This window comes from Balaenoptera ricei, chromosome 2 (assembly GCF_028023285.1).
Source record: "Balaenoptera ricei isolate mBalRic1 chromosome 2, mBalRic1.hap2, whole genome shotgun sequence".
Classification (NCBI taxonomy): Eukaryota; Metazoa; Chordata; class Mammalia; order Artiodactyla; family Balaenopteridae; genus Balaenoptera; species Balaenoptera ricei.
The window spans coordinates 143,041,279-143,054,719 of record NC_082640.1 but is presented as its reverse complement, the minus strand read 5'-3'; the positions used below and the strand labels follow the sequence as shown (position 1 = coordinate 143,054,719).

General features: G+C 37.0%; 1 protein-coding gene and 1 pseudogene across 6 annotated transcripts in view; one reads left to right on the top strand and one right to left on the bottom strand.

Moving 5' to 3' along the window:
- Nucleotides 1-13,441, bottom strand: part of KTN1 (kinectin 1) — a 130,932-nt gene that overhangs the window by 87,708 nt on the left and 29,783 nt on the right. The gene's annotated exons all lie outside the window — the stretch shown is intronic.
- LOC132360162 (actin-related protein 2/3 complex subunit 1A-like) lies at nt 4,356-5,434 on the top strand (annotated as a pseudogene).

Genomic DNA, 13,441 nt, shown 5'->3' with positions numbered 1-13,441 from the left:
AGACAGCTAAACAAAGAGTGCTTAGGCAGGTGAGGAATACATGCTAAAAATATAAATTTAGTCGTACTCAGCATATAAATTATATTTAAAGCCATAAGCTTGGATAAAATCACCAAGGGAATGGGTATAAACAGAGCCCAGGTCTCAAGACAGAGCCCCTGCACAATTCAACAACAGGAAGATGAACAGGAACTTGCAAAGGAAACAGCGAAGGAGAAGCAGAAAGAAAATTAGGAGACTGTCACCCTGGTTGTTAAATGAATAAAGTATATCAAGAAAGAGAGATTAATCAACTTCGTCAAATGGTGTTAGTAAATAAAGTACAGTAAAAACTATTGATAGAAATTGACTATTGGATTTTAGCAACAGAGACATTAGTGGTGACTCTGACCAAAGCAGTAGAGTGGTGGTGATCAAAACCTGACTAATATGAAGTCAAAAGTGAGAACTCCAGCAGGTGTGAACAACTCTTTGGAGAAGATTTCCTGTGAAGTAATAAAAGAAATGCAATGGAAGCTGGAGGGGAATATGAGGTTGGGGCTTTGGTTTTTAAAGTTTTTAAAGACAGGAGAAATAACAGCATGTTAATATGCTGATAAAGATGATCCAGTAGAAGCGGAAAGACTGATGATGCAAGAGAGTGAGGGGTGAGGGACAATGTTCTCAAATGGCAAGAGGAAAAGAATTTGGTGTACAAATTCTGAAGAGACTGGCCGTACAGGGAAACATAGGCAAGGCGATAGATACAGTGTAGTAGTTGGTAAAAATTATTCTCCTAATGCTATTTTCTTAATGAAATAGGAAACAAAGTGATTAGTTCAGAGTAAGGGTGGAAAGGGTGGCGCTGGTGGTCCTATAAAACACATTATAATTATTACATTGTTATTTTTTACTTATAAATTGTTCGTTTTGATTCTCCACTTAAATTTAAAACTTTGGAGAATACAGGGTGCTTAGCAGTGTTGCACAACTAGATTCACTGACTTTAAATGAATTTATGATCCACCTGAGGAAGTACATAGTATCAATAAAACAGAGCATAAAAACCAAACCTGAGCCTCAATGAGGTCTACTCTTCCAGCTCAAGTACCTTGCCTACAGATATTTCTCCTCCTCCTAAAATCCTAGCGCATTTATTCTCTATGTACACATTCATAGCATTCTATGAGATAGGGGATAATTGTATAACAACTATAGGAAAGTAGCAATATGCTGCAGTGTGATAAAGATAAAAGAACAGAAAATAATGGAACTCAAAACCTAAAATAGATTCAAATTGATTTTTAAAAATTTAAAAATCAATTTATCTGATTTTTCAGATCAAATAAAGATATCCAAACAGATTAAAATTTTAAACTTAAGAAAATGTATAAAGTACTTGGAAGAAAACACAAAAAAATAAGTAGATTCACCTTATATTGTACAGCTGTATATGTTTAAAAGTTTATATGTGTATTAAGTCTACAATAAGAGTTTTTAAAAACTTGATTCTACAAATAAATAAGAAAAAGACACCAATGAGAAAAACAAATTATTAAGCATTTACTGAAATGGCCATCAAATATAAAAACTTATCTAAATTTCCATTCTCTACACCAAAAGTATAATGTCCCCAGAGCCCACAATACAATTATAAAATTATCTTTTAAAATAAGAGGAAAAAGATTCAAAGCAACCAAAAGATAAGATAATCTAGCAAATCAAACACTGAGTTGCCTGACATGGGAACTCCATTAACAACAGCTTTTCTAAAATTAACTTTACAGATTACACTGAAATCTTAAAGCTGAGGTGCAATTTCTCCTTGTAAACTGCAACACGTACTTGTTTCTATGACTCACACCTTATTAACATACCCTTTAAGTTATTTCAGCAATACCCGTTCTAGAGAACTGCTACCCCAGTCTGAAACAAATCCAACGAATACCAGAGATGAGTAATGACATTTCATTTCTCCATTAGTTATCATGTCACAACACATGAAACTTCTATTTCGTTTTTTTTAAACGAAACTTACTTTTTTTTCCTTTAATACAAAACTAGATAAATCAGTTTGAACAGCTTCTCCAAGAAAATGAAAAGGATCTGTGTAGCTGGTAGCTGCTGAGAGTTATACCAATATCTTTCAGACTTTTGCTTACCCATCAAGCCCCAACTAGTCCATTTTCCCAGGAAAAGACACTGCTCATTTAAAAACATATCCACAGGACTTTCCTGGTGGAACAGTGGTTAAGAATCCGCCTGCCAATGCAGGGGACACGGGCTCGAGCCCTGGTCCGGGAAGATTCCACACGTCATGGAGCAACTAAGCCCGTGTGCCACAACTACTGAGCCTGCACTCTAGAGCCCGTGAGCCACAACTATTGAAGCCCATGCACCTAGAGCCCATGTCCGCAATGAGAGAAGCCACTGCAATGAGAAGCCCGCGCACCACAACGAAGAGTAGCCCCCGCTCACCACAACTAGAGAAAAGCCTGCACACAGCAACGAAGACCCAATGCAGCCAAAAATAAACAAATCAATAAGTAAATTTAAAAAAATAAATTAAATGAATAAATAAAAACATATCCACAGGAAATAACCTAGTTAAAAGTTTATTCTGTAAAGAAAGCTAATTTATGATAAATTAGACAAATTAAAAGCTTTAATACCAAAAATTTAGTAATACATTTAAATAATCAGTATTTCAAAATCAATATCATCAAAATTGTTCAAAAATTGGGCCTCCCTGGTGGCGCAGTGGTTGAGAATCTGCCTGCCAATGCAGGGGACACGGGTTCGAGCCCTGGTCTGGGAAGATCCCACATGCCACGGAGCAGCTAGGCCCGTGAGCCACAATTACTGAGCCTGCGCGTCTGGAGCCTGTGCTCCGCAACAAGAGAGGCCGCGATAATGAGAGGCCCGCGCACCGCGATGAAGAGTGGCTCCCACTTGCCACAACTAGAGAAAGCCCTCGCACAGAAACGAAGACCCAACACAGAAATAAATAAATAAATAAATAAATAAATAAATAAATAAATACATACCCAAAGTTAAAAAATTGTTCAAAAATTACCACCGTTCAAAAATTAACATTAAAACATGAAATTCACACCAATGATGTAATTGTTAAATAGCTATACCATATACACAAGACTGCCTTCCCCTAAAATCTAGTCTTGACCTACTTTTACTTTTTCACAAGGTCTCTGGGTTGGAAAGGGCCATCTAATTCAAAGACTGGACCCAGCTGAATGGTCAGTGAGCCTATGCTTATTAAGAATAAGCACCTCCCACAAGCTCCTTTTACAAAGACATTAGAATATTCTTCCTAGTTGTGATCCAAAATCTTTTCCTCCTGTAACTTCTCCTTGAGGCCCTCTAAGTGCCCTAACCTCCTCATCTACGTCCAATCCCACTACAACAAGGCAGTCCTAGTAATGTATGATACCAATGAAATTTATCAACAAACAGAAAACCTACTTCAAACCCTATCATCCTTTACGAAAGTTTTGCTAGGGTGTTAAAAGTTAAACGTAATAGGCTGATAAAATAACTCTTAAGTACATCACCGTAGGTCACTCAACAATAAAAGTGCTAAAATAATAAAATGTTATATTTATTCTTGCCTATTCCTAAAAAACACATAATACTTAAGATCATTTCACAAACTAAACATGAAATGTAAATGACAAGACAAAAACGTCAAATACTATCCAAAAAAACTCTAAGGGAGCTATTGGAAAAGCTTCACCATAAAACAAGAATCTTTACATCTTGCCCAAGAACTGTCAAACAATTGCAACATAAAAAGCCCCAAATACGTGTGAAAAATTTACTATATAATCAGAGAGCTATTTCAAATCAGTAAGTAAATCTATGGATTATTTAATAAATAGTATCAGCACAAATGACAGCCATTTCAGAGGGAAATTCAGCCCCTACTTCAATTATGTATGGATCAAAGTTTTAAAGGTTAAAAATTTAAACCATGAAAAAACTAGAAAACAAATGTATTTCTTTCAATCTAAAATAATTTTGTTTTGTAAAAGGCTTTTTCTATGTCTCATGTAAAACCCAGAGCCATAAAGGAAAAAACTGGAAAATCTGACTAGAAAACATTGTAAAGACTTCATGGGAAAAAATAAGTGACTAACTGAAAAAAGACAAAGGTCTGGTAGCCTTAACTTACAAACATCACCTGAAATGTGAGAAAAAGGTGAACCTGGCCGGAGCCTGTTTTCATCGACTGACCAGAGTCCACGAATTCCACACTCCAAGCCTGTCCGGATGGCCCCGACCCCCAGCTTTCTGTCCTTTGAAAACACTAAGAATAATGTCCCTGCATCAATTTTTACTAGAGCCAATTACCTGTCATGCCTGAAACAGGTATTGTACCCAGATTGCCCTTAGCCCCAATAACCACGAAGTCCACATCTATAAGAAGATGAGAGCCAGTGGGTGAAAATTCATGAACTCAAGGAGCACAATGGACACATCACAGGTATCGACTGCGCTCCCAAGAGTGACCTCATGGTCACTTGTGGGGCTGACCGCAATGCCTACGTCTGGAATCAGAAAGATGGTATCTGGAAGCCGACCCTGGTGATCCTGAGAATTAACGATGCAGCCACTTCTGTCAAGTGGTCCCCGCTACAGAACAAATTTGCTGTGGGCAGTGGAGCATGACTCATTTCTGTTTGTTATTTCGAGTCCGAAAATGACTGGTGGGTAAGCAAGCACATTAAAAAACCCATTCACTCCACAGTCCTCAGCTTGGATTGGCATCCCAACAATGTCTTGCTGGCAGCAGGATCCTGTGATTTCAAATGCAAAGTGTTTTCTACCTACATTAAAGAAGTGGATGAGAAGCCAGCCAGTACACCCTGGGGCAGCAAGATGTCTTTTGGTCAGCTGATGTCAGCCTTTGGTGGCAGTGGCACTGGCGGCTGGGTGCATGGGGTCAGCTTCTCCGCCAGCAGGAGCCTCCTGGCCTGGGTCAGCCACAACAGCACCGTGTCCGTTGCTGATGCCTCAAAAAGTATGCAGGTCTCAACTCTGAAGACAGAGTTCCTGCCCCTCCTGAGTGTGTCCTTCATCTTGGAGAACAGCGTAGTGGCTGCTGGCCATGACTGCTGCCCCACGCTCTTAAACTACGACGACCGTGGCTGCTTGACCTTCGTCTCCAAGCTAGACATCCCAAAACAGAGCATCCAGCACAACATGTAGGCCATGGAGCACTTCCACAACATGGACAAGCGGGCCACAACCGAGAACCGCAACACGGCCCTGGGGATGCTGCACCAGAGCAGCATCACTCAAGTGTCTATTCATGAGGTGGACAAGCAAGATTGTCGCAAATTTTGCATTACTGGCATCGACGGAGCCATGACCATTTGGGATTTCAAGATCTTAAGAGTTTTCTATCCAGGGCCTTCGGATAATGGGAAGCTGAGCGAGCCTCCCAGATCCAGCATGAGGACGGACAGGCTGCACTGGGCAGCTCTGCCATTCACATGATGGGGAGGAGAGCCAGCCACCAGGAAACACTGAAGACACATATGGCGCAAACCTTGTTGTGTGTTTTGTTTGAGGATAATTAGTGAAAGTGTTGGTTTTTTAAAAGCAGCAGTGATTTAGGTTTTCTTTTTTGTTTTGCTATTTCATTCCATTCTTGACCAAAGCTTCTCTTTAAGCAGCTTATCATGGAAAATTGTCACACTAACTTAAGGGAAAGGGTGGGGGTGGTATGTAAACTGTCTGCTAAAAAATTAAATAAAAATACTGAACGTGAAAAAAAAAAAAAAAAAAGATGAACCTGAGAGAGAAAGGTTAAAGGACACGTTTAGAAGATTCCTAGGGGGAAAAAAGATATCCAATAAATACATATACAGTACAGTATTAACCCAAAGAGGAACATACAGAGACAGATTGTAATCAAAATGACAAAAATCAAAGATAAACAGAGAATACTAAAGCTATACGGGAAAAGCAACAAATAACATACAAGGGAACTCCCGTAAGGCTATCAGCTGATTTTTCAGTAGAAGCTCTGCAGTCCAGAAAAGAGTGGTATGATATACTTAAAGTGACAAAAGGGAAAAACCTACAACCAAGAATAGTCTGCCCAGCAAGGCTCTCTTTCAGATTTGACAGAGAAATCAAAAGCTTTCCAGACAAGCAAAAGCTAAAAGAAGTCAGCACCACCAAACCCACTTTACAAAAAATGTTAAAGGAACTTCTCTGGGCAAAAAAGAAAAGGCCACAACAAGAAACAAGAAAATTATAGACTGAAAAAGCTCACTGGTAAAGGCAAACATAAAGATAGGAAATCATCCATACACAATGCCAGTAAGGAGGTTTAATTAAAAGACTGAAGTAGTAAAATCATCTATATCCACATAAGCAGTTAATGGATACACAAAAAAATTAGATGTAAACTATGTTATCAAAAACAGTAATCACTGGAGGGAAAGAGTACAAATGCAGGGTATTTTAAATGCATTTAAAATTAAGAGATCAGCAACATAAAACAGTCATATATATATATACATATATATACATACACATATACACATACACATATACACTGCTATACAAGAACCTCATGGTTAGCTACAAACCAAAAACCTACAATAGATATACACACAAAAAAGGAAAAGGAATCCAAACATAACATGAAAGATAGTTATCAAATCACAACACAAGATAACAAAAAGAGAGGGGGGAAAAAACCTACAAAAACATAACCCAAAACAATTAACAAAATGGCAATAAGAACATACATATCAATAATTACCTTAAATGTAAACAGACTAAATGCTCCAACCAAAAGACAAAGACTGGCTGCATGGATACAAAATCAAGACCCACATATATCTGCTGCCTACAAGAGACTCACTTCAGATCCAGAGACACAATCAGACTAAAACCGAGGGGATGGAAAAAGATATTACACACAAATGGAAATCAAAAGAAAGCCAGAGTATCAATACTTACACGAGACAAAACAGACTTTAAAATAAAGACTGTTACAAGAGACAGAGAAGAACACTACGTAATGATCAAGGCATCAATCCAAGAAAATATTACATTTGTAAATATATATGCACCCAACAAAGGAGCACCTCAATATATAAAGCAAATATTAACAGACATAAAAGGAGAAATAAACAGTAACACAGCAAGAGTAGGAGACTTTTAACACCCCACTCATATCAATGGACAGATCATCCAGACAGAAAATCAATAAGGAAACACAGGCCTTAAATAACACATTATTAGACTAAATGGACTTAGTTGATATTTATAGAGTATTCCACCCGAAAGCAGCAGAATACACATCCTTTTCAAGCACACATGGAACATTCTCCAGGACAGACCACGTGGTAGCCCACAAAATGAGCCTTGGTAAATTTAAGAAAACTGAAACCATATCAAGCATCTTTCCTGACCACAATGTTATTAGACTAGAAATCAAGTACAAGAAAAAAACTGTAAAAAACACAAACATGCAGAGGCTCAACAATACACTACTAAACAACCAATGGATCACTGAAGAAATCAAAGAGGAAATTTAAAAAATACCTAGAGACAAATGAAAATGAAAACACAACAGTCCAAAACCTATGAGATGTAGCAAAGGCAGTTCTAAGTATGTAGCAATAAAGCTTACCTAGGGAAAGTAGAAAATTCTCAAATAAACAACCTAACATTAAGCCTAAACCAACTAGAGAAAGAGGAACAAACAAAGCCAAAGTTAGTAGAAGGAAAGAAACTGAAGATCAGAGCAGAAATAAATGAAATATAGACTTAAAAAAAATGGAAAAGATCAATGAAAGTAAAAGCTGGTTCTTTGAAAAGATAAACAAAATTATTAAACTTTTAACCAGATGCATCAAGAAAAAAAGGGAGAGGGCCCAAATGAATAAAATCAGAAATGAAAAACTAAAAATAGAGTTGCCACATGAGCCTGCAGTCCCACTCTTGGGCATATATTCAGAGAAAACTATAATTCAAAAAGATATATGCACCCCAACGATAATAGCACTATTTACAATAGCCAAGACATGGGAACAACCTAAATGTCCATCAACAAATGAACGGATAGAGAAGATGTGGTATATATATATATACAATGGAATACTACTCGGCCATAAAAAAGAATGAAATAATGCCATTTGCAGCAACATGGATGGACCCAGAGATTCTCATACTAAGTGAACTAAGTCAGACAGAGAAAGACAAATACCATATGATATCATTTATATGTGGAATCTAAAACATGACACAAACCAACTTATCTACAAAACAGAAAAAGAATCGCGGACATAGAAAACAGACTTGTGGTTGCCAAGGGGGAGGAGGGTACAGGGGAGGGATGGACTGGGAGCTTGAGATTAGCAGACACAAACTATTATATATAGAATAGATAAACAACACGGTGCTACTGTATAACATAAGAAACTATATTTGATATTTTGTAATAAAGTAAAACAAAAGAATATGAAAAATTATATGTGTGTATATATATGCATAACTGGATCACTTTGCTGTGATCACCTGAATCACTGTAAATCAACTATACTTCAATTTTAAAAAATCAAATTTAAAGTAAACAAATAAATAAAATACAACCAGAAAATTAAAAAGAGGTCGATGTAAAACAGTTTGCAAGTGACATCTCCAAATAAATTCTGATTTTTGACCCTTAAAAAAAAAAATTCATAACCATGGATTCTTAAATTCACGTCTACAATCTCTGCCAGTCCAGAACACCCCCAATGTTTCTACCAAAAATATTAACACAAAAATGGCTCCAAGGCCATGAAAGACTCTGGAAAAAAATTCCTTCTACCCAGTCTGGCCTGAACAGTACAGTATTTTCAGATACACTCCTCTTGAAGGTGAACTTACAATAGAAAGTGAAAAAAATCAAAGATACAAACAGGGATTATATCCCCAAGAATTCCAAATAGAATAATGTGGACGACTATAAAAAATAATTTTTTCAGCTATTAGAAGCATAAATTAAATCACACATATGGAAAAAGAATAAAACACTCATATAAAAGACCAGAAGGTAGAAAAGAAACTATAAATTGTGTATAAGCATCCACACACATATGTGCATACACAGACATGCAGACATTAAAAACTAAATGAACTGATAATTACACACAGCTGAAGAATTATCAAACAGAAAGATAGAACTTATAAAAACTGGCAATGCAGCACAAAGGAATACATTAGGGAAAACATGAAAGAAAAACTAATAGACATGAAGGAAAGAATGAGAAGGTCCAATAAATCAAATGGGAATTCAAGGAGAGCAAAGAATCAAGAAAGGTAATATTTGATGACAAAATGGTAAAGACTTTTCAAAAACTGCTGAAAAGATATAAATCTTTCAATTCCAAAAGGGCAACAAAATCTGAACAGCATAAATAAGAAACAAACCTAAATATATGTGTAGTAAAATTATATAACTCAAAAGATGCAAGCAGGTCTTAAAAGCAACATAGAAAAAATTACCTATAACAGAATAAAATTAGACTTATATATTACTCAGCAATAGAAGTCAAAGGATAATGGAATAAAATCTCCATAAAAACAATGACCACTAACACAGAATTCCAGATCCAGCAAAATATTGGAATATTCACTTACATCAATAAGTACACCAATTAAATAACAGTAAAATCCTGATTATCTTTTCTAAGACTATACAATCTATTCTGAAGTCTACATTTCAAGTTCTACACTTCTACAGTCTAAATTTCAATTTTTATTTTAACAGTATTCCACAAACTCCTAACTCTGCTATTTAAGAGAAAGCAAAGAGACACAAAGTCTACACAAACAACAAAATTGTGAATAAACAGCAAAATCTTATACATATTCAAAATGAAAATATATACAAATAAGGATAGTAAAATAAGGTAGGAAACTACTTATATATTTTCATTTTCCTATTTTTTTCTGAAACATTACCTCTGTTAATAAATTATTAACCCATGGTGAAGTTAAAGAATCTTAAAATAGTAAGAAATTTTCCCATCCCCATTCACTGAAATCAAGCAGCATTTGCTTTTATACTCATAATCTTATGTAGTCAACTTCTACTGAAATTGTACCTTGAAAATTATGGTTTAAAAAAAATTCACTAAAGATTTTTATGTACTTGTTATACAAGGTTTGCTTTATACTACTGAAATTTAACATTCCATATCAGTGACTCTCCTACTGATCTGTATGTTCTCTCCCAAATACCCTTCAAGCCCAACACAGTCAGTGCTCAACACATAGCACTGTCAGATTTTAACTGGCTAAAAGACAACCAGCATGAATCTGGGAAGAAAAAAAAGTTTACTTCATTAACATAAATAGCTTTATACAGGTAGTCCTTATGATTATGGATTTTCTTTCAAAATAAACCTTCATAAATATAGTATACATCAATCCCATTTGTGTCCACCAGTACTGTGAAACACAAACTCAGGGACTTTTTATCATAATATGGGCTTCATTATAACATTCTTGAAGCTGCAAAAGAAGTATATAACGGAAAAATAAAAATCAAAAAGTCCTGATAAAATTACCATTAATTGGAAATAAGTACACACTTTGTATTTTAACATTTAAACCTACAACAGCAGCCCCCACCAAAAATAAAAAAAAAAATTTTTTTTTTGCTGTTGGTTCCATTCTTGATATTGTTCCCAATAAGCAACCTAAGCAAAAAACAGTGAGAGAAGTTAATCTAAGAACAATACCCAAGAAAAAATCTCATCTCTGGAATTACACCAAATGAATTCCCACATTCTTAAAGTTGGTTTATAAATTACCTAGTTACAAAATTGAAATACAGTGAGCCTTCAAAATTTGTGATTGCCAAGACTCCCTTTCAAACAACAGAAATATGACTTAAGAGGTTCAAAGGTGATCAGTTATTAGAAACCTAAAATATAGCACCAAAAACAATACTTAGGAATAAATGCAACCAAGGAGGTGAAAGACCTGTACACTGAAAACTGTAAGACAATAATGAAAGAAATTGAAGATGATACAAATAAATGGAAAGATATTGTGTGAAAACATATTGTGTGTTCATGGACCAAAAGAATTTTAATACTGTTAAATGTCCACACTACCCAAAGTCATACAGCTATAGATTCAGTGCAATCCCTATCACAATTCCAATGGCATTTTTTACAGAAAAAGAAAAACAATCCTAAAACTCATATGGAACCACAAAACACTCCAAATAGGCAAAGCAAACCTGAGAAAGAAAAAAGCTGAAATCATCACATGTTCTTATTTCAAATTATACTCCAAAGATATAGTTAATCAAAACAGTATGGTAGTGGCATAGAAACAGACAAACCAATGGAACAGAATCAAGAACCCAGAAATAAATCCACACATATACAGTGAACTAATATTTGACATGGGAGCCAAGAATACACAATGGGGAAAAGACTGTCTCTTTAATAAATGGTGCTGGGAAAACTGAATATTCACACACAAAAAAATTAAACTAGAACCCTATTTTACAACACTCAAAAATTAATTCACAATGGATTAAACACGTAAATGTAAGACCTGAAACCATAAACCTCCTAGAAGAAAACACTGGGGAAAAGCTCCTTGACATTGGTCTTGGCAGTGATTTTTCAGTGTATGACACCAAAATCATATGCAACAAAAACAAAAATAGACAAGTGGGACTACATCAAACTAAAAAGCTTCTACACAGCAAAGAAATGATCAACAAAATTAAAAGGCAACCTACAGAATGGAAGAAAATATTTGCAAACCATATGCCAGATAAAGGATTAATATCTAAAATATATAAGAAATTCATACAACTCAAAAGCCAAAAAATATATATTTTTTTAAATGGGCAAAGGACCCAAATAGACATTCTTCCAAAGAAGGCCAACAAGTACATGAAAAGGTGCTCAATATCACTGATCATGGGGAAAATGCAAAGGTCAAAACTACAATAAGATATCACCTTACACCTGTTAGAATGGCTATCATCAAAAAGACAAGAGAGAGATTAACCAAGATGGCGGAGTAGAAGGACGTGCTGTCACTCCCTCTTGCGAGAGCACCAGAATCACAACTGACTGCTGGACCATCATTGACAGGAAGACCCTGGACTTCACCAAGGAGGATACCCCACGTCCAAGGACAGAGGAGAAGCCACAGTGAGACGGTAGGAGGGGCGCAAGCAGAGTAAAATCAAACCCCGTAACTGCTGGGTGGGTGACTCACAGACTGGCGAACACTTATACCACAGAAGTCCACCCACTGGAGTAAAGGTTCTGAGCCCCACGTCAGGCTTCCCAACCTGGGGGTCAGGCAACGGGAGGAGGAATTCCTAGAGAATCAGACTTTGAAGCCTAGTGGGAATTGGATTGCAGGACTTTGACGGGACTGGGGGAAACAGAGATCCCACTCTTGGAGGGCACACACAAAGTAATGTGTGCATCAGGACCCAGGGGAAAGAGCAGTGAGCCTGGGGGAGACTGAACCAGACCTACCTGCTGGTGTTGGGGGGTCTCCTGCAGAGGCGAGTGGTGGCTCTGTTTCACCGTGGGGATAAGGACACTGGCAGCAGAGGTTCTGGGAAGTTCTCCTTGGCGTGAGCCCTCCCAGAGTCTGCCATTAACCCCACCAAAGAGCACGGGTAGGCTCCAGTGTTGGGTTGCCTCAGGCAAAACAGCCAACAGGGAGGGAACCCAGCCCCACCCATCAACAGTCAAGTGGATTAAGGTTTTACTGAGCTCTGACCGCCACAGCAACAGGGAGGGAACCCAGCCCCACCCATCAACAGTCAAGTGGATTAAGGTTTTACTGAGCTCTGACCGCCACAGCAACAGTCAGCTCTACCCACCACCAGAGCCTCCCATCAAGCCTCTTAGATAGCCTCAACCACCAGAGGGCAGACAACAGAAGCAAGAAAAACTATAATCCTGCAGCCTGTGGACCAAAAACCACAGTTACAGAAAGATAGAGAAGATGAAAAGGCAGAGGGCTATGTACCAGATGAAGGAACAAGAAAAAACCCCAGAAAAACAACTAAATGAAGTGGAGATAGGCAACCTTCCAGAAAAAGAATTCAGAATAATGATAGTGAAGATGATCCAGGACCTTGGAATAAGAATGGAGGCAAAGATTGAGAAGATGCAAGAAATGATTAACAAAGACCTAGAAGAATTAAAGAACAAACAAACAGAGATGACCAATACAATAACTGAAATGAAAACTACACTAGAAGGAATCAATAGCAGAATAACTGAGGCAGAAGAACGGATAAGTGACCTGGAAGACAGAATGATGGAATTCACTGCTGCGGAACAGACTAAAGAAAAAAGAATGAAAAGAAATGAAGACAGCCTAAGAGACCTCTGGGATAACATTAAACGCAACAACATTCGCATTATAGGGGTCC